This window comes from Lissotriton vulgaris, chromosome 2_1 (genome assembly GCF_964263255.1).
Source record: "Lissotriton vulgaris chromosome 2_1, aLisVul1.2, whole genome shotgun sequence".
Taxonomy (NCBI): domain Eukaryota; kingdom Metazoa; phylum Chordata; class Amphibia; order Caudata; family Salamandridae; genus Lissotriton; species Lissotriton vulgaris.
Window position 1 is genome coordinate 1,125,241,715 of NC_141687.1, and position 27,123 is coordinate 1,125,268,837.

Below are 27,123 nucleotides of genomic sequence, written 5' to 3' on the forward strand. Positions count from 1 at the left end.
TGCAGCAGGCACACTAATCTAACAAACTATGTGGTTCCTGCAAACACAATAAGGATCTCTAATGTAGATACATTATTTCGCTAGGCTATATTTTACAACAGACCAGTGTAGCTGGAGCAACGTTAGTCAAATATAAGTCGTACCTGACTTTTGATAGCTCTTACCCAGCTCAATAGCCTAATCAAAGCACTATGCCATATTAGAATCCAGAGTTTCCTGATTGCACATTGCTTTTGAATGGTTATCAGGTTCAGGTAGTGACAGCACTTATTTTTCAGGTATAGGAAATGTCATGAAAGTTGCTGGCTGAAGAACAACATAACTCAATGCCCTGTACAGTTGTGCAATCTCTTCATACTGCAAATATGTATTTGCCATACCACATGTGAAAGTTGAGAAGAGTATACAGCTAATTCATATTCAATTAGGGGAGAGGATGTAGCCTTATGGCTAGAGCGGTCGACCTCAAAGCTGGGGAACAGGGTTCGAGTCTCGGCAGCGACGCTCAACATCCTGTGATTCTGGGCAAATCACGCAATCTCCCCGTGCCTAACAAGAATGAATGTGTCATTCTGTAACAAAACTGGTGCTATGTAAAGTGCTCTGATACCCGAGGTCTCGGGTCTAGTTCGCGCTATATAAAGCTCTAAAAAAAAAATTATTGGCCTCCCAGCTGTGACAGTAAGCTAGTGGTTGGTATCGACATTCATGTCAGCTCCTCACACAAAATACTGTGGCATCCCCAGGGGTCCATTATGTACCATCTATTATTCAACCTCTACCTAACCCGCTTACCAAACCTGATGAAATCATTCAGTATTACCTGTTGCAACAGTATAACAGAAGGCACTCAAATAATTTTTAAAAATGGATGGTTTAGAAGACATCTACAATATGATGACTGTCTTCAGTCCATAAACACATGGATGATAAATAACCATCAAAAGCTAAAACCCACACAGACAGAGCTCATCACCTGCAATGAATGACAAAAAAACAGAAACATGAGGCACTTCCAACAAGATCAAGAGACGTCAGAAATCTTGGAGTAACTATGGATTCAAACGTATATTTAATACCACGTTAACAATGTAAAACAGTTAACGTGTTAACCTTCTACACAATGACAACACTATGTTGCATCTTCCCCTACCTTGGATACCAACTGTAAGCCACCTTCATAATCCTATTCTCCAAGCTTGACTATGCAAATAGCCTATAACTTTGTGCACCCGCATTCATCAGGTGCAAAATACAGCCCATTCAAGATGCTGCTGCAAGACTCCTTCTCTGCCTTCACCCAGGAGAACACACGACTCCTGTCCTGCACTTGCTCCACTGGCTATCAATAGTAAGTAGGAGAATGTTCAATGCCCTCTGCATTGTTGACAGAGCCTCCCAAGGAAAATAACTGTGATATCTACAGGTTAAACCCAAGTAATAGTAACAAAACAGGACACTGCACTCTAGGCTTACACCACTTATCATGATACCACCTTACCATAAGAAATCCGCAGGAGACACTGCTTTCTCTCTACAACCTGTGAAGCTCTAGAACTCAATACCAGCCAGTATTCGAAGCATCCATAAGCATGTATACTTCAGACAACAGTTGTAAACATGGCTATTTCCAGGTCAACTATACAACCCACATCCTGGCCACAGAATCTGGAAAGACAGTCGCTTCCGCAAGCTCAATCTTAAACTTACAATCAACAGATTGGAAACAATTCAACCAGAAAACTACTTTCAATAAGCAGCTAAGTTAAGAAGGGCTGACCTATTCTTCGCTGAAATATTATATAATTATGTAAGTTTATACATAACATTTCTAGCCTACACTAATAATAATACCATAAAACTCAGCGGCCAGCAGCCATCTGTAACTTACCACCTCTTAAATTCAATTAGTGAAGCCAATTAACCATTTGTCACTAAATGAATAGACATGGAATAACTAAAGAGATCTGTAACATATTATGGGTCAATTGGAGGACTTTAATCTAGTCCATGACTGCAGGTCCCAAATATGTATACACTCTGGCCTCTTTTTTTTTATCCCATGCTGACTTTCAGATATGAGATGCTAGTAACAATCAACATCCCACCAGATCTCTCAATTTCTCTCTCCCTCCAATATGCCCGCTCTGGCCCAGAATTACACAATAGGATGCACATTTACTAAGACTTTTTTTCAGGGTTGCTTAGCACCGGCACAAAATAATTTTGCTATTTGGTAAGCTATGCAAAGCCAGTTTGAAAAGCTTTAGTAAATACGAAGTAATGGAAGGCAACACATAGCAGTGCCTTGCTTTACCTTGCGTTTGAACCGTGTGCCATGGGTGGTGGATGGGTGATCCCATGTATCTACTAAAGGATTTGACGTATTCCCAGATTTACTAAAGCTAGTAAACCTGGGAATGTGTCAAAATGATACCCCTTCCCCATTGATGAGTATAATGAGAAATTTCTTTATTCCGCCTTTTTATTTCCTCTTTCTATTTAAGCTGTACTTTGCATACCTTCCTGCACAAAAACAACCCATAATGCATATCCTACTCATAATGCAGTCACCCTTGCATCATGGGGAAAGGGTACCCACATTGGCGCTAGGCAGCACACAGTGCACCAGCACTAGGAGATAGCAGAAATGTTCCATATCTTTGTAAGTATGCCAAATTTCTGTTGTCTCCCTTTCAGGCAAACCAGCGCAATACACACAGATATGTCATGTCTATGATTATTCAAGTATGAAAGCATGGACAAATGTAGGGGCAGTGATTCCCCTTATGACCATGCTGCTCATGTTGTGGGACTTGAGTCACAGGGTGCATCCCTACATCATGGTGGTACATATTTGACCCCAAAAGAGGTCCTGTTTTCAATTGTGGGTCACAAATGACAGCCTATATGTAATGATTTGGGACACATGTGAAACGCTGATGAGTGGGATTCCGTACTATCTTTGACACACAGAAATGGCATTTTGAATACGTGCCACCCTAAACAGCCTCTCTGTACAGAGGTGACACATCCACCATCTATTTTCAAATTATGAGATTGTTAGCACTACATGTTGCACTTACACTTGTCAGAGTGATGTGCTTGTACAGAGGAGTGACATGCACTCAGGGAATACCTTCTAATGTAGCGTCCCCTGATTACGGGTTACTTATGTTTGCATAACCCTCTTCCACAGGCATTGTCCCTACAAAGATTCCCGCATCACCGGATGATTTCTCCTGCGGTAATAGACCTTGATGAATGTTCCTTATGTTACGGATACTACATCCAGAGGCTCCTTCAGAGCCAAGGTAATTAATCCCCAATCGTGGTCTCCATATACTTTACGTAACCTACTCCATGGACATTGATTGACATGGTCTTTTGCCCTTTCTATTAGAACCCGATTCTGCCCTGCTGGGTTGCCTCAACTATTGACTCCTTTCCTCCCAGGTTAGTCCACCGAGCATGCATCAGACCAATTCTGCTGCAGCATGAAATTCACTTCTGTGCAATCTGTCCATCCTTACACCAATTGCTATTATGCACTTTGCCGATATGACCGCCGCACCTTTTATCCACCACGATACACGGCGCCTTATACTTGCACGGATTATTATTCCATGCATTCGGCTTTACTCAGACTTAAATTTAGCACCATTCTTATGACTTCACTTTTACATTATGTACTGTGCTAGCATGGTTTGCTACTTCCTTATACATGCTACTTCTGATCGCCGCACCTACAAACTGACTATACGGTGTCTACGCGTACTTCACTTATTGATCGCGGCACCGACAAACCGATCACATAGCGCCTCATGCCTTGCTCCAGGGCACTACACTTCTGGTAATCTTTACTGATGACCTTTCCACCATGCATCAATGCATGTTTTATGCTATAGAACACCAAGGCCTCCACCTTCCTCACAGTGCATGGCCACGTTTTTATACGAGTGTTCAAGCAAGCTGCATTCCCCCCTCACAAACGCTACCTCTGCCTTTCTCTCCCCCTTTCTTCACAGGCAGTTCTAATATTCAGGCATGTAATGTAAACATTCCTGATGATGTTCTCATTATACGTCCAAAGGGATCGAAACGTTCTCAACCTCTCGAATAGTTTCACACAGACAACCATTGTGTTACATTAGCGTGATAACTATTTTGGATAGCTTGTTTTGTATTTACATTGACCAGAAGCTTCCTCTCTCTTTTGCCTGAAAATCTGAATGTTTATTTGTTTGTTTGTCCTGTACTCATGTACTGGATGCAGGATTGTTACCCCCTTTATTGTTAGTTGCTATTGAAAATACTTTATACATTTAATTGATTAAAATTGTGTGTCCGTCTGGACACTACAGAATATAGTACCTATTGCAGACTACATTTATTCAAATGTTCTAAAATGTTTTTTAAGGAACACTGTTGTTATTTAAAATGAATAAATCAAGACTCAGTTCCAAATGTGTGACCTACTTGACCGCAGTGTAGGCCGGAGGCAGCGGTCAGCAGGGGCCCACAGCCACGTGTTGTTGGCTAGTGATGCACAGAGTTAGTGGCACCAGAGCAGTTGTTGGTAGTATTCAAACATCTCCATAATGATGATTCCTTTTTCCTCTGGACTGAACCGCATCTTTCTCTTACTCCTCTCTTTGTGTACAATGATATAAACTGTGCCATAAATAAATCAAGACTCAGTTCCAAATGTGTGACCTACTAGACCGCAGTGTAGGCCGGAGGCAGCAGTGGGGTACATCAACGAGTAAGGAGTGCAGGTGGCCTGTGTCGCGGAGGCCAGTGATGGTCTTAGAAGGCTGCCAAGGTCAGGGGCCTCGGGCTTGGAGCTTGCATCGGTACGTGGTGGGCCCTCTTTGACACACGCTGGTGTCGGCAGGTGAGCAGTGAGGCCAAGGTGCGCAGGGGCGGCCAAGACGGGTCTGGGGACCAACGGCCCGGGGTGTAGCAGGCACATAGGATCACAGGCAACACCGCTCATGGCGTCGGCCTCCTGGGGGGTGAGAGGTGCCGCCCTGGCAGACATGGCCATTCCGGAAGAGAACCACGCCCAGAGGTAAGTGCTTTTTATTCGCACCCCTACTCTAGCCTGGCGTATGCCAGGGCAGCCCACTATGCTCACGCTTACGGGGGGGACCTAACAAGCTACATTTCCATGATCTTCCACACTGGCTGGGGTAAGATTGGGTTTGTCCACTGTCCACTACACTCCAAACACCAGCAGTGTATGTCGATATGTCTGTGGTCTAGATACTGCCGTCTGGCCAGCACATCCACACCACACTTGGTCTTGTGTACATTCTCATTCATGGGTAACTTGCCTCCTTCGCACATGCCTGGTTCCCACCTCTCCCCACAATCTGCTATTGTGTGGCTGAGGTGCCATGCCGTTGATGGCTTATGTACATGGCCAGCCCAGGTTACAACAGTAAGTTGTGCTGTCGTGTCTGGTAGGTGGGCATGTTGTTTGGCATGTTGTATGTGAGTTTGTAACGTGTGCATTCCCAGAGTAGTGAGTTGCATGATTGTGGAATTGAGGTGCGTAGTGTGTTCATTTGGTACTTAACAACGAGCAGTGCATTTCCGTAGGTGCAATCCTGGAAGTGCTGGTTGATGATGGACTGTCGGGAGTTGTAGGAATCATGCGCACTGCCTGGGTAGTTGACGACGACACTGGTGAAGAATCCCCGGTGGTCCACTATTGCCTGCATATTGATGGAATGTGTGTGCTTTCTGTTGCCGTTATTGTGTGCAGTGTCTGCACGGGGCACAAGTAGGACATGTGTGCAGTCAATTGCCCCCAACACATGCGGGAAGCCAGCTATGGTGTAGAAGCCTCGATTGGTCTTCAGCTGTTCCTGCGCAGTGTGGGGGAAGTAAAGGTGCTGGCGGACCAAGCTGATGATGGCATCCAAGACAGTTGTGATGAACTTTGAAAGGCTGGCTGTGAGACTCCTCCAACTCTGGCAGTTGTTGGTTGGAGGGTACCAGAGGCCAACAGATGCAGCACAGCCAGCAGCTTTGTCTGCGGAGGGCTGTTGGTTGTCCGCTGTGTTGGTACAGTCAGCCTGTGAGCAATGATGGTCAGGATGCAGAGGATGGTTGTCCTTTTGAGCCTGTAGTGGGCAATTACATCCTCTGATGTTAATTCTGTGAGGCTGGTGTATTTTCTGAAGGTTCTCTGTCTTTGTCTGCACTGCCTCTGTGGTAGTCCGGGGGGGTCCGGGGAGGGTGGTGGGTCTGGGTGTGGACGCAGCGGGTGTTGTGGCCCTCTTGGGGTTCCAAACTGCATGATCAGTAGCTCCATGGCATCTGTTGTTCTTCAGGTGTGGTTCTGGGCTCCCTTTTATGGTGCAGGTTGTCGTTTGACTTAACACCAGGTAAGAGCATATGTTAAATCCCTGCTGCTAACGCACCTTATCGCCTGTTTTGGGATCTTATTGCCGATTTGGCTGGTCTGGCCGAGAATGTTGCGGAGTGGTTTGGTTGCAGCTTTTTGCATGGGAACTCCTACTCTGCATATCATTAGTGTTAGTTGCCCCGGGCCTTCTGTGGCAATGTTATTTGTGACTGCTATCCCTGGAAAACTAGTGATACTCGCTGTTAGCACCAGCTTGTGAATAGGGCCATAAATGTATCACCACTTTGGCTGCGATAAAGTGCTGATAACTCAGCGGTAAGATCTTGAGAATATGCCCCCAAGTTGCTTTGCTGTGTTGCATTGCATTGCATGAAATGTAGATAAATCGGGCCCAAATTATCTGATCGAACAACCTAGGGCCCATACCAACTTAGCAGTCTATTGTGCTTATAAATACCAAAAAGTAACCTGGGGCTGTTCAAAGCTGCCAGCATACCATAAAAAGCATGAGCTGCATTTATGTGTCTCACACCTCATCCTCCATCACACTGCTACAAGCTGCGTCCCATAACACGATAACCATACCTCGGTGGTCATCATGAGTGACCTGGAAACACTTCCCACTTCGCATCACAAAACAAAGACACCTTTCCAACCACACACTATCCCTTTATGGTGCAGCTTGCTGCCCATATAATCACTTCAGTGCTGCACATAGGGATAGTAAGCGCTAAGGAAATATAAATACAAAACAATACAACATTTATCATTTGTGCAGAAGCAAGAATTCTTTTAGCCTATTAAAATCTTTGTTTCCATCACACTTCATATTTATAAAGCAAAATGTGCTTTGTTTGTACTTTCATAATTGTTGGTGTATGTGGAAATATTTGTACATACAATTTACATGTATTTACATTTTTTGTGAATTAGAAATAAATTGACATCTTAAAGTATTTCTTTTCTTACTCCCTATATGCAAGGCCACTTGAATGATGTGATTCTGTGGTGTGATAAGCATAATTACAGATTTGCCTTGCCACATAATTCAACATGTGCTGCATAATCTGCACATTTTAACAAAAAAAGTAAATTTTGTTTGCAGCTCAAGCAGATAACAAATTACTAAAAATAATGGAACACCAATGAAAAGATCCTTCACAGGGTTTACTGGTCACCTTTCAGTTACTGATAGCTGCATGTAATGTAGAACTGGTACTAATGTAGTCAACCCCAACCCCCCAACCCCCACAGCTGCACAATTCCAGTGGTCCTGGTTGTGCCCCAGCAAGATTGTCGTATAGTTCACTTTACAAAATCCTCTCACTTTGCAGTCAAAGAAAAGAAAGAAAAGCAAACAACATTTCCACTTTAAAGGAATAAGCAGCAATTTGTCAGGAGACATAGACTGACATTTAACCTGTTTGGGAACAGGCAGCAAATCTAACAAGATAAAAATAAAATGGAAAGGCATGTTTGTCGCTCATTTACTTTCTAAATTCTCACACCTCTATACTGTGCCAGCTGCCTCGGTCTTTTCAAAAGGCCAAAGATTGTTTTAAGCTGGCATGGCCCTCAAATGCCTCCTGCCCGTGGCTATGCTCCTGCCATGATCAGCTCATTAAGAATTTTAAGATGCAATTGACAACTGATAGAGTTGTAAAAATTGCTTACAATTTCAACCTAATGGATCTGTATCCCAACACACCTAATCACCTTCAGGTAGAATCTTAACTTTAAGAGAAGCTGAGCCTGACTCTCTTGAAGTTAGAAAACACTGAATTGATATTATATTTTAATAACCTTTCCAAAGAAGACCAGGTATGGATGGATCCACTGATTTCACTAGCTATATTTGACTATGCAAGCATTATTCCAACCAGAACAATGTTTTTAGCCCACATATAACACAGCAAATGTTATGACATCACTAATACCGTCCCTGATGGAAGCATTAACAGTGCAGTCTATTCCCTTTGACTTCTGTGTTTACATATGTAGTGACCAGGTCCTGTCCTTGCAACATTTAGATGTACATTAGCCCCTCTATATGCAAATAACATAACTGTCTTGAGGTCATTTCCCACAACTCCAATATCCCTATATGTTGCCAAACGAAATTCCTTCTGCATCCTATATACATTCTGCGTACTTAAGTGCTGGTGATGGGTATAGTTTATGTGTGCAAAGTATTACCTAAAATCCATTTTGTTTTTGGCCTTTTCCTCTGTATGTAGTGGACAAATGACATGACATACCAAAGGCCCATGCCCTGCACATTTAGAGGGGTTTGATGCAAGTCATGCCCTGTGTGCCCTCTGTCCTTGTTTCAATGGGTCTTCAGACTTGCCTTATGTTCAGTACCAAAGTACATGGGCACTTTACTTGCACACATTGCTCACAACTCATGGCAGGCCTGTAAGTTTAGAGTACAGTACCTGCTGATAATAGCCTTTAGGACGTAATGTTTGCGTTTTGCTCCCCTGAAAACTGGCTGAGAACCGACAACTTAGGGACGCACTACAATTGTCCTGATTGACCAATCTACATAGTGAATTGCCAAGATCATAACTAGGTAGCTCATTTAAGCATTGTATGATCATTTATCAAAAAAGATTACAATTATTAGCAAAATAAAAAAAAATGTCTTGTCTAATTGAATATACAGTAGGGGGAGGTACCCTGATGATATAATTTATGTAGATCACGAAAAGCCCATGAACATAGGGGGTGTTAAAATTGTTTCAAATGCATTCTCCACTGGGGATAAATGCACAATAATTTCTTCTAAGTCATTGCTCTTATGTTATTATTCATAAAGGGCCTGATTTAGACTGTGGGGGGGGTGACCCACTGTCCGTTAGGGAATCGGAAGTCATCCTCTTCGCCACCCCAGGTGGACTGCTGCCCGCGAAATTAAGAGTCACTTCAGCACAGCAGTGATCTCAATTGTTTCACAAAAACCTCTGCCACAGCTGCTCCTGATAGGGCCCTGAAAATTGAGTGTGTGGCCATTGTCTTTTGGGAGGCCGTGCACCACTTTATTTTTGTTTTTCAGAACAAAAACTCCCAAATGGGGAGTTTTTTCTGAAAAACAAAAAACTAATGGCCCCCATACCATGTGAGTTTTCTCCCATGGTGTGTGGGGAATTTTTCTTTTTCTGTTTACAATTGTCATATTTTACCTGGCAGTGATGGACAGAAAAAAAGGACATCGGCCAGTCTGCTCTAAAAAGGCGGGTTGTCTGATGCCCTTACTCTGACGACCTTACTTTACCTTGCTGGCAGAGTAAGTTCTGACAGCAGAGCCAGTGGAGGCCCAACCATCAGAAAACTGGGTGCCCATCCCACTCATAACTAACAGAGCACACCCAGTGTTAGGTGGACAGGGTACTCTGTCACAAATTAGAGTCTGAACTTGCAAAAGGAATTTGCTCAGACGCAGTAATACATTGATATATTCATTTATTTCTTGAGTCCTTATACTCATACAAATAATGTAAAAGAAATAAATACAGAATAATTTTACCTTAAAAGAAATAAGTTTACTGTGTTACACAGTCCTTTTAGACAATTATTCATCAGAAATGCGCATATTCAATTTGGCTTTGTAATCATTTCTAAATGGAAGCCATGTCATGTAAAGGAAAACCAAATTATCAATTGACTAAGGTATAATTCCAGTCCATTATTCGGTATTTCAGAAACGATTGCCTCTACTCAGATGTGCTAAGATGGGAGACTGTCACTTTGAGAGTGGCCTTAATGGAACAGAAGGCATTCTTTAGAATAACTCTCTTGCTCTGAGTAAAGTAACACCCACAGACCTGCAGATAAGTCTATTATCAATGAGAAGATGGAACCTGCAGTGCTAATTCTTATTATTGTAGCACATAGTGAGAGCAAAACTTTATTATTTCTTAACTCTGGTAATAGTGGGTCGGTGAAGTGGTGTTGAGCATGGGGGATTTATTGGAGTGCTGCTAAGAGGGTTACAAAGCAGGCGGTGCTGCTGAGAAAGGGGTGCTGCATTAGCAGACACTGCAATAGCTAGCAAGTTAAAGTCTAATTAAAACCTATGCTTCTTTATAATAGACTCCAAAAAGACACAAGTGTCAAAAACAAACTCTCAGCTCTGGGACAGTGGCTAGTCAGCTCTGTCAGTAGCCTCTCCCTTCCCTGCTGTGCCTGTCAGGGGCACGTCCATATCAACCTCCTCCTGCCCATCTCCACCTTGATCTCAGAGAAGAAGAGGTTCCCTGAAGATTGCTGCACTCCAGGATCCATTGCCCTTGAGGGTTTGCATCTTTCTCCAGTTTGCTTAAAGCTCTGCAGGAGACCCTGAGCCGCAGGCTCCACCACCTCTTCTGACATCTGCAAATAACGCAGGGATGATAATACTAATGTATGGAGCCTCTTCATTTTATTTATTGTAATTGTGCCCCGCTCTTACAATGGATTGTTTTATTTTATCACTGCGTCTTCTTGTACAGCTGGTCTGTTCTTTTTTTATGTATATTGGTTTATATAATGCTAACTTTGTTTATCTGTGTGATTGAAATTAAGGGGCAGATTTATGAGGCCATTGCGCCTCTTTCCGCCGCAATTGCGCCACTTTATTTGACGCAATGGCGGCGCAAAAACTGCACCCTATTTACAACGTGAAGCATCTAGGAGATGCGTCACGTTGTAAAGCCCTGCGCCATAAGGAGGCGTTCCTGCGCGGGGGGGAGTTCCTGCGCAGGGGCGCCTCCTAAAAGTGGCTGAGTGAAATCTATAAGATTTCACTCAGTCACTTTCAGGCCAATGCTGCGTCAAAACCCTGCGCCTGCTTGAAGCAGGCGTAGGTCTTGACGCAGCATTGTGACGATGGGGCACCCCCGAGCCTTGCTGGAGCTGCGTCGCGCTTGCGACGCAACTCCAGCATTGCGCCACCTTTATGGCACAGATGCGTCACGCATCTGTGCCGTTTTTGCCCCATGGTGCGCCGCATTGTAAATGCGGCGCACCATGGGTGGCGGAGCGGTGGCGCACTGTGGCGCACATTAACTAGCGCATCCCTGGGGATGCGCCAGTTAACATAAATCTGCCCCAAAGTATTTGACTGGCTGACTTCTGACATCTGTAGCAGAAAGAACAGTGTACCAGTGGACAGGGCTGCCTCCGCCCTAGGAGTATTGTAAGTGAAATGTGGTGAGAACGTGTTCAGCTGCTTCTACCAGATAACAGAGTTTTGATGGAGTGATGCTTTGGTCAAAAAGAATGCCACGGTGATGCAGGAAATACGCCAAGTTTGGCCTGCCCCTCACTTATGCTGCTGATTGCACGCCAGCGACTGTTGCTAGTCACAGCTAATCACTCAAATCTGTCGGCAACAAGCAGCATTTATCAATACAGGGTCTGCGACAAGTTCCCCCACTTCAGGATGTCTCCGTAAGTAGAATTTACATGCAATCACCTGAGTGGGACTCATGTACATACACAGCAGTAAAATGTTTCCTGGTCCTAGAGTGGCACTCTTGTTTTTTTTGTTTTTTTGTTGTTCTGTCCTTATATAGACCTAAAAAAGAAAAACAAAAGACAGTTAATTAACACTACAAAAAACACTGAAATTCTTCACAGGTTATGGTTAGGACCACAATCCAAAAATCGCACAACAGCCATAAAAACCATAATTTTAACACCAAAATGCACTGCTCGTGACTTTATCCTTAGTGCAACAAAAGTAACTACATATGTTGTAAAAATTCTGACAGATGAGATTACATATCATATTGCTCTTAACACTTTGAAAGAGATGGTTGTGAATTCACTAGTATTTATTGGTTTGGGTATGTTTTGTTATTTAAATATATTTTCCCTTTCAGGTGTTGTAGTTTATTGGTATATATATTTAAAAGACATAATCATTGCATTTGGTATGCAGATTATGGTCGTTATGGCTGTTGTACGGGCTACATATTGCGACCCCAACTATAACTTGTGAATTTCAGTGTTTTTTCAGTTTTAATTCATAGGCATAACTGCCCTTTAAGTGTGTTTTTGAAGCACATTTCTAAGAGTTTTAAGTTTACTTTAAGGTGTTATTACCAAATCTATCAATAACCCCACTTTAACCTGCGCTTTTTTCAGGGAATGTTTGAGATTTATTCATTGTGTACCCCACAAAATAGTTCCATGCGACCAACACTCCAGAGGTGGGCCGGCCTACAGACTGTTGAGATCAACCGTCACTGCAAATTTCCTTCGGTCATGCGCAGTGGGGATTCGACCAGGCTCTGTCACCAACCCACCATGTGAATCCGACCCGAGCTACCTTCAGCCAACCCTACTCTGAAGGACTCCTATTAGTTATCTCACAGGAAGTACTACAGAGTAAGCTATGTGAACTACGAATATTAGGATATTAACCACAACATCTTGACATCTGTTCCTCAATTTCTTGTCCACGAGTAAAAGAAGTCTTCTGTCCTTAGATCCTGCCCATGAAACCGTTGATCTCTCTAGTACTTGGGTTGTGCAACATTTCATTTTTTTCTGAGAAATTATATAATATTGTACAAAATTATGCAGACTGGCGTGAATGTCATTGAACGTGGTTTGCTGGTTTCGCATAACCTTCAGGTGACAGTTTACCAGGCGGAAAACAATTATTCAAGATATAGACAGGAGACTGGGTTGAGAAGAAAACGTTTCTCACAACATTTTGTTACTGAAGCAGTTCCAGGAAACAAAAATGTAAAAATAAAGTCCTGTCACATTTTTGGAAATTTGCGTACTTTGGAATTTCGTAAAGCAGATATACATCACCTGATCTATCTGGTACCCATATATGGGTTCAGTCCATGCTCTTGTATATAATCATATTAATTAAAAAAAACAATACTTATGATGCTCACTTTGAGAAGCTGCCAGTCTCGGCTCTCAAGTAGCTACGGAATGTGTGCACGTGAATAGTCAGTAACTTCTCATAAAAGTGTAACCCTCCAATTCATGGACTCTAACTGATGATCCCTCTTGTTCTTCTTGTATCTCCTAACTAATCCCCTTCCCTGTACCCATCACCTTTATCCACAATTCTGTACATAGCTGTGTTGCATTATAGCTTAGTTTATGCTATATAAACCCTGACACGTTCATGCATATAAGATCGAATTTCCGAGCGAGTAGCAAATTCCGATTTACAAGCAAACTCAAATTTGCACCTGAATTAGCAGGAGAGTTCAAGAGCTAATTGCACATCCCGAGCCTTTTTGCCCCCATAATTGTTGTCAGCAAAAACATGCAAATAGTGTTTGAGCAATGCACACATTTCAGATATACACAGCTCAGAACGACAGAAAGCATTTAAATATCTAAAAACTCAGAGTGATGCTCAGATTGTAATCTATGGGCCAGTTTTACTAACAGTTTGTTCTGGGTTAGCATCACAAAAGTAATGCAAGCCAGCACAACATTTTTTTTATACTTTATGGTTTCAATCTTGTGTTTTGCAGTGGAAAGTAGTCTCAATGTAACCGAATCTAGCTTGAAGCATTGCCTTGCATTGCTTATTGTCAAGGGAGTGTTTAATGGGTGGTTCATGGGCGTTGCCCTGGAACCACACATGATTGTTGGTGTAAACCCCTATCTACTAACAATAGTAGTCAGGGGTTTGCGTCAAACATTAATGCCACTTGAAACAGGGGTTATAAGGACAAACTTGTCAATTCTCCTTTCTTTTTTGACTTTGCATCTGTGCTGCACTGTACAACACTAAGCATGGGCGAATTTTGCGAATCTGGCGTTCACGAATTATGCGAATTTGCGAACTCGCAATCCGCAAAATCCGCGAATTCTCTCAAATTTGCGGATTTTTTTTGTGGTCGCAAGGATTTCTGCCAGTTTGCGAGGGTTTTGTACCAGTTCGCAATTGCGAACCTACATGTCAACTCGCAACGGTCGCGATTATGTTGTTTCTACGTCTGGTTCATAATCACAGGTTCCCAGCACCCTCTGTTTCACCCCTGCCACCCTCTGTTTCACCCATGCCACCCTCTGGTACATCAATGACACCCTCTGGTTCATCATCACTGCAGATTATGGGGGGAAAAAGCAAGCACACCTGCCCTGCTTCAACTGACATGAATGAATTTGGGGTTGATTTATTAATGTGTCACTGTTTTAAAATTCCAGTCTGGCACCTGCTTCCTTATCTGTAATTTGCTTTCTGTTGCAGTGCAATTTTTTTTTCCAGGACCTTTGTGGCCTACTTGTAGCGATTCTATGATCCGCTGTGAGGGTCAGAGCAGGGTCATACAATTGTTGCAACTAGCAACTGAACTCTGGAGGGGCCCCAGTCAGGAAGCACTACAGGGAATGGTTACTAATGATGAATTTGAACTTTTGCACCTGCTGCTGAGTGCTTTCAGTTTAGCAAAACTCGTTTTTCTGCAGAACAGCATTACAGCAACTGTAATGCCCCAAACAAGCTTACTTGTGAAAGTTGATTTCTAATCCAAAAGTGATCCAAAGAAAGTCAAAAGGCCTCAAATCCAAAAAAGTGCAGGCAAATGTCAACCTGAGGAGTTATTCTCATAAAAATCATCATTTTCAGAAGGTCTATGCTGCTTGCTCGTGGATTTCTTGTGCAGAATTGCAATTTTTGTAATTTCGCGAGTGCGAGATTGTTGCTGCCCGCCGCACCTACATGTTCGCAATTGCGAACTTACACTGCATGCCGCAAAATTGTATCACCAAGAAAAAAAAATCCGCTGCGTGCGAATTTGCGGATTTTCGGTAAATTCGCAAGCGTTCGCGGATTGCGAATTTACCGAAAATCCGCAAAATCCGCGAGCGGAACGGATTTTCCGCCCATGCTTATACAACACGATTACAAAGTAGGAACAGTTTTAAAAGTTATCTTGGCATATTAATGTTTAGTGGAAGGGTACCCTTCCAGTACAAAACCTATGCTACACAAACAAACGCACACTTGCGCTATGAAGCTAAGGTGTGTGGTTGGCGCTCAGCAGCAAATTTTCTGTGCTTGTGCTAGGGAGAGGGGAGGAGAGTGCCATATCTCTGTGAATATGGTGCTCTCCTGCGCTTTCTCTGTATTGTAGCACAGCATTTTTGGCTGCTGCCCTGTATTGGGTGACCCTTTGATAAATCTGGCCCTAAGTAATGGAGTAGCATAATTTTAGCTCCATCCTTTTACGTTTGGTTAGGCCACATACATACTTATCTTTGGCTCTATGTACTCGAGTGATGCAATAATACCAATGAGATATGGTGCACCAAAGGCATAAAAAAAGTCATCAATTGTGAGTTTTGATACCTATGTGTGTGCATATTAATGTTTTTCTTTTTCTGATATATCTGGATTGCTGATATTAAGCTTTCATAGGTTTAGATTGTAAGATGGTGTGCTAAAATGCATTTATTGTAGTGCCTTCCACCAGGGATTCGTGAAAACGAAACATGTTTGTGCTTAATGCTTTCTTTTTAAACTGTGACCAGTTGTAGTTTGTTTAAATTTTAAATGTAATAGTTTATTGTGCCACATATGAGTATAATATCATTTATTGGATTATATATAGGTTGTAGAATGAATAGGCATTCAAAGAAAACTGTTAGGTTAGCTTGATTGTGGGCCTTTAGCTTACAGTCAAGACATTTAATACTAATGTGAAGGTTATTTTTCTGCATGTTTTCTCCTTTGCAGGTGCAGACAAAATACATTCATTAGTTAGTAAAAACACATTGTATTTCAGAGATAGTGAGGCAAGGGAGAACCGGCAAAGTCATTCATTTTAATGAATAGCAAAGTGAGTGTTACCAGTTGGTACTATCAGAATAAAGTAGGAATCCAAGAACACCTTGGACGCGGAGACTGGAATATGGGAGTAATGGTCAAGGTGCTAAGTTCTTTTTTGGGAACTGGAAAAGTACTGTGTTGTGAAAGAGGTCATATTTCTCTAATGTTCTTTGCGCATTTTAATTAGTGAACCCGCCATGGGTTTAGTCAGATTCGTTTTAGACTTGGAGAGGTACAGACCGCTCTTGTCATTTCTGATTGTGTGGCTTCATGCTATACATGACTCCTTAACTATAGAACTTCTACAGAGGTTCTGATGCTGACACCTTTATGGCTTTCTTGATTTAATAGAGTTTTCTGTTGCAACTGGAAGGTTTGGTTGACTGATCCAAGGCCCTTGCCAGCAGAACCTACTGCTCCCATTAGGAGCGGGTGATTACACTCACTGTATATTCTGCACTCATCCTTGAGTAGCTTGTCACTGAGCAGTGTAAAGCATTAGCACAGCACTCTCACATAATAAACACAATGAGCGTCAAAAAAGAGACTTTTCATGTGGTGTATGTAAATCCATTTTTATTCATCACACACATTAACTAACAAAACATCAATATCATGTATTTCTGGGCATAAATCACTTATGGAAATATCATTAGCAGTACTAGGCCCAACTGTGTTAAAAATATCAGTAATATGCACCTGGGAAAATCCTATCTTACCCCCCAGCACCCTTGTGTGGTGCAAACATTTGTCAAAAAGTGGTCCAATCCTAGCAATGTATTCTAATTAAATACCACACAGTTTTAAGGTGCACCTCATTTCACAACAATATTAGAAATGTGTACACACAAATAATTACAACACTTTTAAATAGCCCCATGGAACAAGGCTGCATGGGTAAAAAGCAATCTCAAATGTAATATTCTTTGGAAAAGGAATCAAAGTCTAAGGCAACAACCCCGTGCGATGTAATCAATCACAGGCAGTCACTCCCACATACTCACACAGTACCAATACGCAGTGCCACGGATATCAGGCAGGGCTGTATGGAACACACTTGCACACACATGCACACACATGCACACATCACCCTAATATGGTGTACTGATATCCGGCAGGTCAGTTGATAATGCACATGCAGATCCCACCGCCCAATCCCTCCTCTACCCTTCAGCTAACACTGACTACTCTACACTCATGGACTGGAGATAAGGGAAACCTGACCACTGATCCTAGCCCGATTGTGGCAGGGGTCAAACTTAGTCAGGGGCCCAGGGAAAATTTAGTGGAAAGGTAACAGGGCTAATCAGGTGACAAATGAAGGTTTGGCCCCTACTTGGGAAGTTCAAACAAAGGATTTCACACTGTACCTTCAGGCACCATCCCAGTTCTGTGAAACACAGGTGGTTCACACAGTCTCTCGACCCAATTCGGATCTCTCTCAGAAACATTCTTTAGCCCAATTACTCTCAGCACCCATGCCCGATCCAGGCAGCACTACCTGGCAATAGGAATTCGCCGGGCAGGGTGAGTAGAGGGTAGTTGTTCTGCAGGAATGAGGACACAAAAAGGAACAATCGATGAATGGGGGATGAAGCAGGGGGGGCTCTCAAGAGAAGAAGGTGGCCCTCTATAGAACATACGTTGATCAAAGTAGCACCCATGCAATCCAGGCACTCTGGAACATGAATCTGCTGCTTAGTGCCATCCTGGAAATGAAGCAAACACAAGGAGATGATGGACGGAGCGCTGAAACTTTCCAAATACTTACCCCCAGTCACAGATTTGGGTGGAATCCATCATCGTTCTTTAGCTCACTTCGGCATCCCAGTTCAGACCCAGCTATATGCAAATCATTCTTGATCATTGGCCTCTTGTGAACAGTCCAGCCCGAACTGCCAGGCCAGGTCCTCCCTGGACTGGAAACAAGTATCCTTGGACCTGTTTTGGGGGATCATCCCTCATCAGCCAGGCTAGCTTGACTCCAGTGGCATGGAGAGTACGGGACCCACATCTGAGCACACCCGTCCCATTCGGGTTAGAAAAAATGCATAAAGAACAATTGATGAACAGAATGCTGCACAATGTCAGACATTCACACCTATACAGATAGGTCTAAATCCATTGTTTTGTTGCTCCCCACGCCATTCCACTTTAGACCCAGCCATATGCAAATCAGTCTTGACTCTATTCCCTATGGGAAACAGTCCAGCCCGAACTGCCAGACCAGGTCCTCTCTGGACTGGAAACAAGCATCCTGGGATCGGTTTTGGGGCATCACCCCTAATCAGCCAGGCTAGATTAGAGCCCTAAGGCCACTAAAGGAGAATCAGCCAAAACCAGAAATAGAAGCAGAATATTTAGGGAAACACTACCTCAAGCGTGTCAGGCCTAACAGTTTCCCATATTCTCCGTTTAGTGTAGGATTCAGTAGATGTTGCAAATCTTTTACATGTATGGGGAGAAGGATCAAAACCATTAATTTAGTCATCAAATCCTTTCCCTTATCTTCTGACTAGCTGCCACAGAAACGTTATGTACTTTTTACTGTTGAGGACCAATATTATACTCCTCTTTGGTCTTCCTTTGATAATCTTGTATTTTCATAATATGTTCTTGAGATTGATTTATATTAGTCTGGCTTTGAGTTTATAATAAAACCTTTTGACTGTCAGTGACTGACTCAGACTTTTATTGCGTGGTCCTAATGGTCACACTGTACCTTAAGATTTAAATTTGTGTTAACCCCTTTTTCTCTCAGGCTACATGAAAGGTCTATTGACCAGAGTTGAATTGGAAGGAACGGCCTAGAGTGTTCCCAGCGAAAAGGATATTCCACAGTATCTGTATTTACTGATGAAAGATTTGCACACATCATTGCAGTCTGCCTTGAATGAGGACGACAGAAGAGGACAATCACAAGTCCACTTTTAGGTGGTTGCATGACCTAAGCATTAAAGGTTGACTCTACCTACTCACAGCAGCGGCTGGAACAGGTAAACACGGTGAAGCAGGGCAGGAGAGGCAGAAGAAAGACCACAGATGACGGAAAAGGGAATATTTATTTATTTAATTATGCCTATTCCATCGTCTGATGACTTCCCAACCCCTCCCACCCCACCCTGCTCCCACTCTGCCCACAATGTTTACCTTTGCCGGCCACCGCTGCCTACACATAGTTCAGCTGAAGCTCTGCAATATCTATGGCTCTTGCTGTAGTACCGAAACAGATTACTCACAATGCCCAAGGCCACATTTCAAGATGGTGCCAGCAGATGCACCCCCCTATTCATCTGTTTGTAAATCATAAAGATAAAAAGAGCACAAGCATTGTCTTGTACCAGAAATGAGTGTCTCCAATGGGTACTTATATAACATAGGTGTTAGAAATGGGGGTATCTAGTTGGCAAGAGTTTGCACCTTTGTCCAAGTAGGGATCCTTCTTCCTAGTCAGGGTAAGGGGGATACACTTCTAAAATAACCCCTGCTCACCACCTTGGTCGCTTGGCACGAGCAGTCAGGCTTATCTCAGAGGCAGTTTGGAAAGCATTTTTGAACAAATACAGTAATACTGTGACAACACTACAAATGGACACCACACCAGTTTAGAAAAATAAGTAATCTTTATCTAAACCAAACAAGACTAAAACAACAAAAATCCACAGTACAATAATAAAGATATGACTTTAACACAAAGTACCTTGAATGCATCGTGCACACAAACAAAAACTGTTGCAGGGAAGGTGATGCATTGGTTCCTTACTCCCAGGGAAGATGATGCGTCGGTTCCCTGCTTCAGGGGAGGTAATGCTTCGGTGGCTTACTGCCACGCAGGGGCGGTGTTGCATTGGTTCCTTACTGAAGGGGAAGTGATGCGTGGGTTTCTTACTGTGCGTAGAGCGGATGCATCAGTTTCTTACTGCGACCCCATTGTTCTTGCTGGCTTTGTGTCCAAATGCGATACGTGAGGATCAGGGATGCGTCAGTTCTCAATGCGTCGGTGATGACACTGGGGTCTCTCCAGCCACGATTCTTTCAGCCGCACAGCAGGGCCTGCGTCGGAATCAGTGCAGTGATCTCCTCGTGCAGTGATTTCTTGAGCCGCAGTAGGTGCTGCAACTGTTACTATGGAGATGCGTCGGAAACATGTGGGGATGAGTCACGCTGCTCGAAATTGCGTTACTTTTCCAGCTCCCAGTGGAAAACAGCCTCCAGAGGTCCAAAACAGCAGCAGATCAGAACTCACAGCAAGGAAGTTCAGCGGAGCTGGTGGTGAGGTCTTTGTGTCCCTGAGACTTCAGAACAGGAGGCAAGCTATCTTTTAAGCCCTTTGATATCTTCTTCAAGTAGGGGACACAGAAAATAGCAAAGTCCTTTCTCCTTTCCTTGGCAGAATCAGCCACTGCAGGTCCACCCCAGACAGCACACAGCAAAGGGGCAGTAGTTCTTCTCAGTCAGTCAGTCAGTCAAAAAATAACTTTCTTTGGTTTGTCACAACCATAAAGTATACATATAATGAAAATTAACAGGTAAAATTTACAAAGTACATATTCTTAGTCATGCTTATATTTACAGTTTCTAAAAAATTCTCTTTCCGGCCCGAACCTTGATCTTATTCTACTTTCGCGAGTAAATTGTCTATTTGTGTCATAAATTTTACCCCGCAGCATATTAAAATGTTCGATGTGCTACCCATACAACTTGTTACCACCTGTCGGCAGGTACGAAAATTTAAGTCATTTAAGGCTGCTTTCAGCAAATTCCTTCTTTCTTCTTTTACGGACTCACACGTACACATTAGATGGCATACATTTTCTGTATGGTACCCACATAGACGGCATGTCTTTGCTTGCTGTTTGCTTTTCCAAGTGGGGACCAGATCCTTTGAGCAGTAATCACCTAATCTATATGCCATAAACTTCCTTTTTAGTGATAAACGGAAGTGAGCTGCTAAGTAGGGTTGTGGTTTTGGTCTTTTGTACGAATTTATTACAACCCATGCATGACGGCGTTTGGCCAATCTCCTTTTGTCTTCCACAAAAGATAGTGACTTAGCCCTGGTGTTACACACTTTATTGAATAATGTTCGTTCCAAATTGCTGTTCCAAGCTTCCTCGATCTTTAATGTCTCCAGGGCAATTCGCAGGTAGTCACCCCAAGTGTTTGGCTTGTTTTGGTCATATTGTGTCTTTATTTCCGTCCAGCATAAGTTGTTCAATGTTCCTATTTCTGATGCTCTAAATTTCCTGCACAGTTTTGCAAAGATTGCTTTCCTTTGGTATTCTTGATTTTGTAGACCAAATTCTAAGCGTAGTTCTTCTCAGTTTTCTCCAGTTCTTCTCCTCGGCAAAGGTTCCTCTTGGATTCCAGCAGTAATGTAAAAATTTCGGTTTGGGCCCCTTTTTTTATAATGCAAAATCTTTTGTTCTATGTGGCAGAGAAGCTCCATGCCTAGTCAAAACCAGTTCTTTCCTCTCTGCTGGCATTGGAAACAGAGGCCCATTCAGGTGTGAAAGAAATCACCTCCCCCTACTCTGAATGCAGCCCAGGTCTATTCAGCCCAGCCCTGACTCACCCTGGAAATGCAGGACACACCTCTCCCCCGCCCCCCCTAGTGGCTGTCTGAACAGAATGCACATCCCCAGCCCCTGTCAGTCCAAAGCCAGACAGTCAATACACAACCTAGCAGAGGCCCACTAGATGGTTAGGCAACAAAATACCTACTTTCTAAAAGCGGTATTTTCAAACCCAGAATGTAAAAAATCACCCTCACTAAATGAGGTATCTTAACATTCTGAGTTCTGGCATATCAAACTTTATTTTCCTATCTAGTTCCCAGGGGCAGTAATTCTCATAAGATGTTATTAACAAACTCCCCATTCTATCCTAGGGTGACAGATGCCCTAACAATAGTGAAAAACGAAATTACCAGTATTTCAGTATCAGGACATGCCACACACACCAGGGCATGTTCTACCTTTCAAATACACTGCACCCTGACTACCTTAGGGGTAACTAATATCAGAAAAGGGAAGGTTAGGGCCTGGCAAAGTGGTTGCACTGGCCAGGTCGACATGGCAGTACCAAATCGCGCACAGACACTGCAGTGGCTTGTCTGAGTTACCTTTGAAAGGCTGCTTTTGTGGGTGGCACAATCAGTGCTGCAGGCCCACATTCAGCATTTGATTTACAGGCCCTGGGCACACATAGTGCACTGTACTGGGGCTGACTAGTAAATCAATTATACCAATCATGGAGTCACCAATCCATAACAACAATTTACAAGGAGCACTTGAACTTTGGCACTGAACAGCAGTGGCAAAGTGCCCAAAGCATCTAGACCAGAAAAAACGAAGTCCATCACACAGCAACATAACAGGAGGTCAAAGCAAAAAATGCAGGGGAGACCCACGCCAATGGTGCCAGATCTAACAATAGGCTTGTGCTCTTCAGATACAAAAAGCTTAATAGAGGAATGTATAGCAAGCAAAAATTCTAAACCAGGTACAACCTCTAACAAGGAATTTAGTGAAAGAGGATATATGGTTTAAGACTTGGGTTTAATCAACAAACCCCCACCATCCCCTCACATTGCTCGCTGTTTTAACCGCATCTTTCACCTGCTCTGTTGAATAAACAGAGAGAAACCGAGTAATATGGCCCATTTGTAATTCTCTACTATGTAACGGTTCATTTCTTTTCGACATATTTGAGATGTATGAAAGACCATCTTCTGCTCTTTTGGTATTGGAAACAGTGCCACGCAGCCTCGAATCGCTAAGCAAGCCATCTCAAATGGCCGTGCACAATCACAGGCGGAGGGAGCCATAGAAAGAGAGGGAGAAAGAGGAGGAGGGAAGAGCGGGTGCATTAAATGGGGCTATTGATTACTACATTAAATTCCCCCTCTATTCAGAGACACAATGCCGACCTTTCAATTACCATCAAAGGAGCTGAAGCCAAGGAAATTGGTCTTATACGTGGCAAATAGATTGTGCCAGCCCTACAGAAGCATACAAACCTGCCCCCGTGGGACCCGGGACTCTGTGCTCGGTGGCGCAGCGTTTATTCAGCAACCTGATTGAAAAGACAAAGCTTGCTCAGGGTTTTTCTGCTTTCAACATATAATCGGTTTTGGTGAAAAAATACAGATGGCTATTGAATAGCACCCAGAATATAAAGGCCCAGGACAACGGCTGCACTAGGAGTCTTTTCTTCACAACACCTTATAATCTTCTGGTATTTACATTTTTTGCAAAATCATTCTGAGGTGTGGCCCAATGGCTGTGGGTGGTTTTAACTCTGGATAATTTCTAGTTGCCTTATATCTGTTACGAGTATTTGCATACGTTTTGGGAAAGGGAATTTACTCTGTCTCCATTATTGGAAAAAAACACATTTTTATCTAACATTCTTATCTACAGAATGCTTGTAAAAATGTCTTTGCTGCTCCTTGCTTACTCACCCACTCGTTCTTTCACGCTCTCACTAATTCACTTGTCAGTCCCCGAAGCACTGGCTGCGCCTTGTATGAAACAAACGATACAATCTCACCAGTTCCAGTAGGAGATGGGACCGCGGATTTATAATTAGTGTACATTAATAGGGATTTGATTTTGAATAATTGCCTAAAAGGAGCAGATTAGACATGCAGAATGTGAGACTGATTTTGATCTTTTCTGCGTTAATTGCATCAGTTTAAGGTGTATATTAGGGCCCAGATTTACTAATATTCTTAGTCGTGCTTGTGTCACTTTTATGAAGCAGCCATGATGTAAAATCTATTTTGGGATTTACTGAGTCACATAAAGCCCAAATTGCGTGACTTTGTGTGGCTTTGTAAAAAAAGTAACTGTCTTACATTACCTTTCGTGGAGGAGGTGTTAAATGGGTGAAGCATCGGTGTTCCCATACATCCACCCATCTATGGTGATTAAAACCATATTTACGGGGGGGGCCAAGATGGCGGCGGAGTAGGACGTGTTTTACAGTCCCTCCGGCGCCGCCTGTACATCCCGTTGAATTTTGCCCTGCTATTGCCCATCTGAGCTGGCCGTGGGGGTCTTCTGCCTCGCCTCGCATCCCAGCCTTTGGAGGGAGCCCTATTTCCGTCTCTCGGTGCGGTGTCCTGCTCTTTGGAGGCGTGCAGCCCTGGCGCAGCGGCGGCGCAAGGATCAGAAAGTGCTCGGAGGTGCTGGGGGAGGGATGCTGCTATACTGGGAGCGGCGGTCTCCCTAACTGAGCAATAGTACAAGAAACGCAGCGGCGGTGTGGATGCGGCATTCCCGGGCAACGGCCTCCATTTTGTCCCGCTGCGGTCCGGCCTAGAGAGTAGTGGTGTGCTGAGCCCGGACCCAGCTGTGACCTTGAGTGGAGGGCCCCAGTGGTCCGGAGACGGTGACTGCTGGTGCACGCGGCCGCCGTCTGGGTGCTCCTGGGGAGCTGTGGGGCTGCACGGAGCTGCTAGGCGGAGGCCCAAGAGCCGGAGGTGAGGAGGGGCGAGCAGTGGCGGCAGGCTGGCTGGCCTGGGACCGCAATCTTGGTCTGTGCATCGGGAGATGGTGTGGAGGGCCTAGCGGCGAGTGTGGGGCCTGCTCTCCTCCCTTCCCGGCCCTAGCGAGCCTCTGATGCCTGGAACGCTTTGGTGGGTCCCCCCTCGCCTGACTTGCAGTGGGGCTTGGAGCAGTGTGTAGGGGGACACAGTGTGGTGTTGGTCCAGCCCCTAGAGTCTGTGGCGGTGCAACCTGCGGGCCGGCAGCAGGGGTGAGTGGCCATCTTCAGCGGAGCGGTGGTAGAGACTGAGGCCTGGACTGAGACTTGGGAGGCCTACGGGGAGAGTGCGGCCTACCTTCGGCCCACGGGTCGGTGGGCGGTGTCCCTACAACTGCGGAGGTGACCCGCCTTGGTTGGCAGCTGGGGGCGGCGCGTGGAGGGAGTCTGCTCTCCTAGGGGGCACCTGAAGCTGCATCTCTGCTATGGAGGGGCTGATGGAGCATTGGCTGCCTTCTCGGCCCTTGTCTCGGCGTACGGCGGTGCAATGTGACTCAGCACCGGGGATGGCCCTGCCCTGAGAGATCCTGCTGTGGGGTGAGTGGTCTCCCCTCTTCCCCCCTTCGCATGTGGCTGCGCTTCCTACCTGGTCTTCCGGTGGTGCCCCTCACCCCCTAACAATCAGTTGCGGTGGACTATGGAGGCGGCTGGGCCTCTGGCACGTCGATTGCGGCCCGGATCGAGTCGTGGTTCCCCTCCCACCCCCCCCCCCGACAGGGCGCGAGGCCTAGGAGATACTTTGCGGTGCTGAACTCACGTCTAGGCCGGAGTTTGGGTGCTAGCGAGTGGGCCCTTGGCTGTGCCCTGTGAGAGTTAGCTACGCCTCTGCCCTATTACTGTGCTTTGGGGTGCGGACCCCTCCCGGGGGTGAGATGGCGGCTGCCGGGAATCGGAGGGATAAACCCCTAAAGGATCTGCCCCAGAAGGTGACGGGGCAGTCTGCCTCTCCGCCTGCTGACAAATCCCTGGACTCTGAGGACAAAGAGTCACCGGCGACCAAGGCCTTCATGTTAGAATTGTTCTCTGCCATAAAGGAAGACATTTTAGAGCTCCGCTCGCAGCTTACCTCAGACCTGCGCCAGATGAGGCATGATATGGACGCTGTTGGGGAACGGGTGGCGACCCTGGAGGAGCACGACCTGGGAACATCCACTGACTCCGGCAAGATGTAATTCGCCTCACAGAACAGAATCTGGACCTCCAGGCGTATGCCGAGGACTTAGAGAACAGGTGCCGGCGGAACAATATTAGAATCCGGGCGGTTCTGTGGAAAGGAGAGGGGGATAACCTGCGTGAGTATGCTGGGGCACTTTTTCGTCAAATCCTTGGTGAGAAGGAGGTCCAGGACATTCAAATGGATCGTGTCATTCGCGTTGGTCTAACAAATGTGTAACGATGAGGCAAGGTTACGCCCCAAATCAAGTGCACTGCAGAAAAGTGCCTACTCGGCTCCAATTTTCCAGAAGTTATCCATCATGTATTCCATCTTTACAAATTACTCCATAATTTCAAATATACTCAGTTTTTCAATCATCTTTATCCACTTTCTAGATCAAGGCTCTACATGTGGGGTTTCTTATGGCAATTTCCCAAGCTTCTTATGTATAAACTGTTCCCATCCAGGCCTCTAGCTTAAACAAGACAGATGCCAGGGTTCGTTGCAAGCAGTGTTTATTTCTATCCTAATGCATTTCGAGCATGATACGCACTTCGTCAGGGGACACTGTAATTTAACAATAGAAACAAAGCTATATTATAAAACTGATTGTTATTCTTGCATTTATAAAAAACATATTATTAATTAAATATAACATGTACTCATGCATTTGAATCTACATGTTCCAATAGTAAGTGTCTACCATATGTAGCAAAATAGTTACTGTGAATCATGATTCCTTCTTCTTAACATACATCGTTATTCGTGCAATGTTTTTTCCTTCCATGTGCATAAACAAAACCTCTGTATCACCTCGTGTGCAAATGCCCTTGCTGGAAAACCTGTGTTTTATGGAGCTCTTGTGCTGAACCCATACAGGGGACTAATGTCTCCCACTATATTTCTTCATTTAGACCTACTCGCCTTTTAACTATCTGACCCGCGATTGCCTACTCTCCACCGTGTGATTACTCAACACCTCCCATGGACCTATAACTTTTTACCTGCGTGCAACTCGCACTTCAGAATTATTAATAATGTCCACAATCCCCGTATGTAACATTTGATACTTCACCTCCTGTTTCCACCATTCTTAGACATTAGTTAATCCCGAAGTCACTCACGTACCTGCTGCTGTGATTACAATGGCTCCATTCTAACGTCTCGCAACAAGAGTCTTAACGCTATGTTGTACAGCATTCTTTTAAATCTAACTCGACTGGCCTCCTGCTTTGGTCT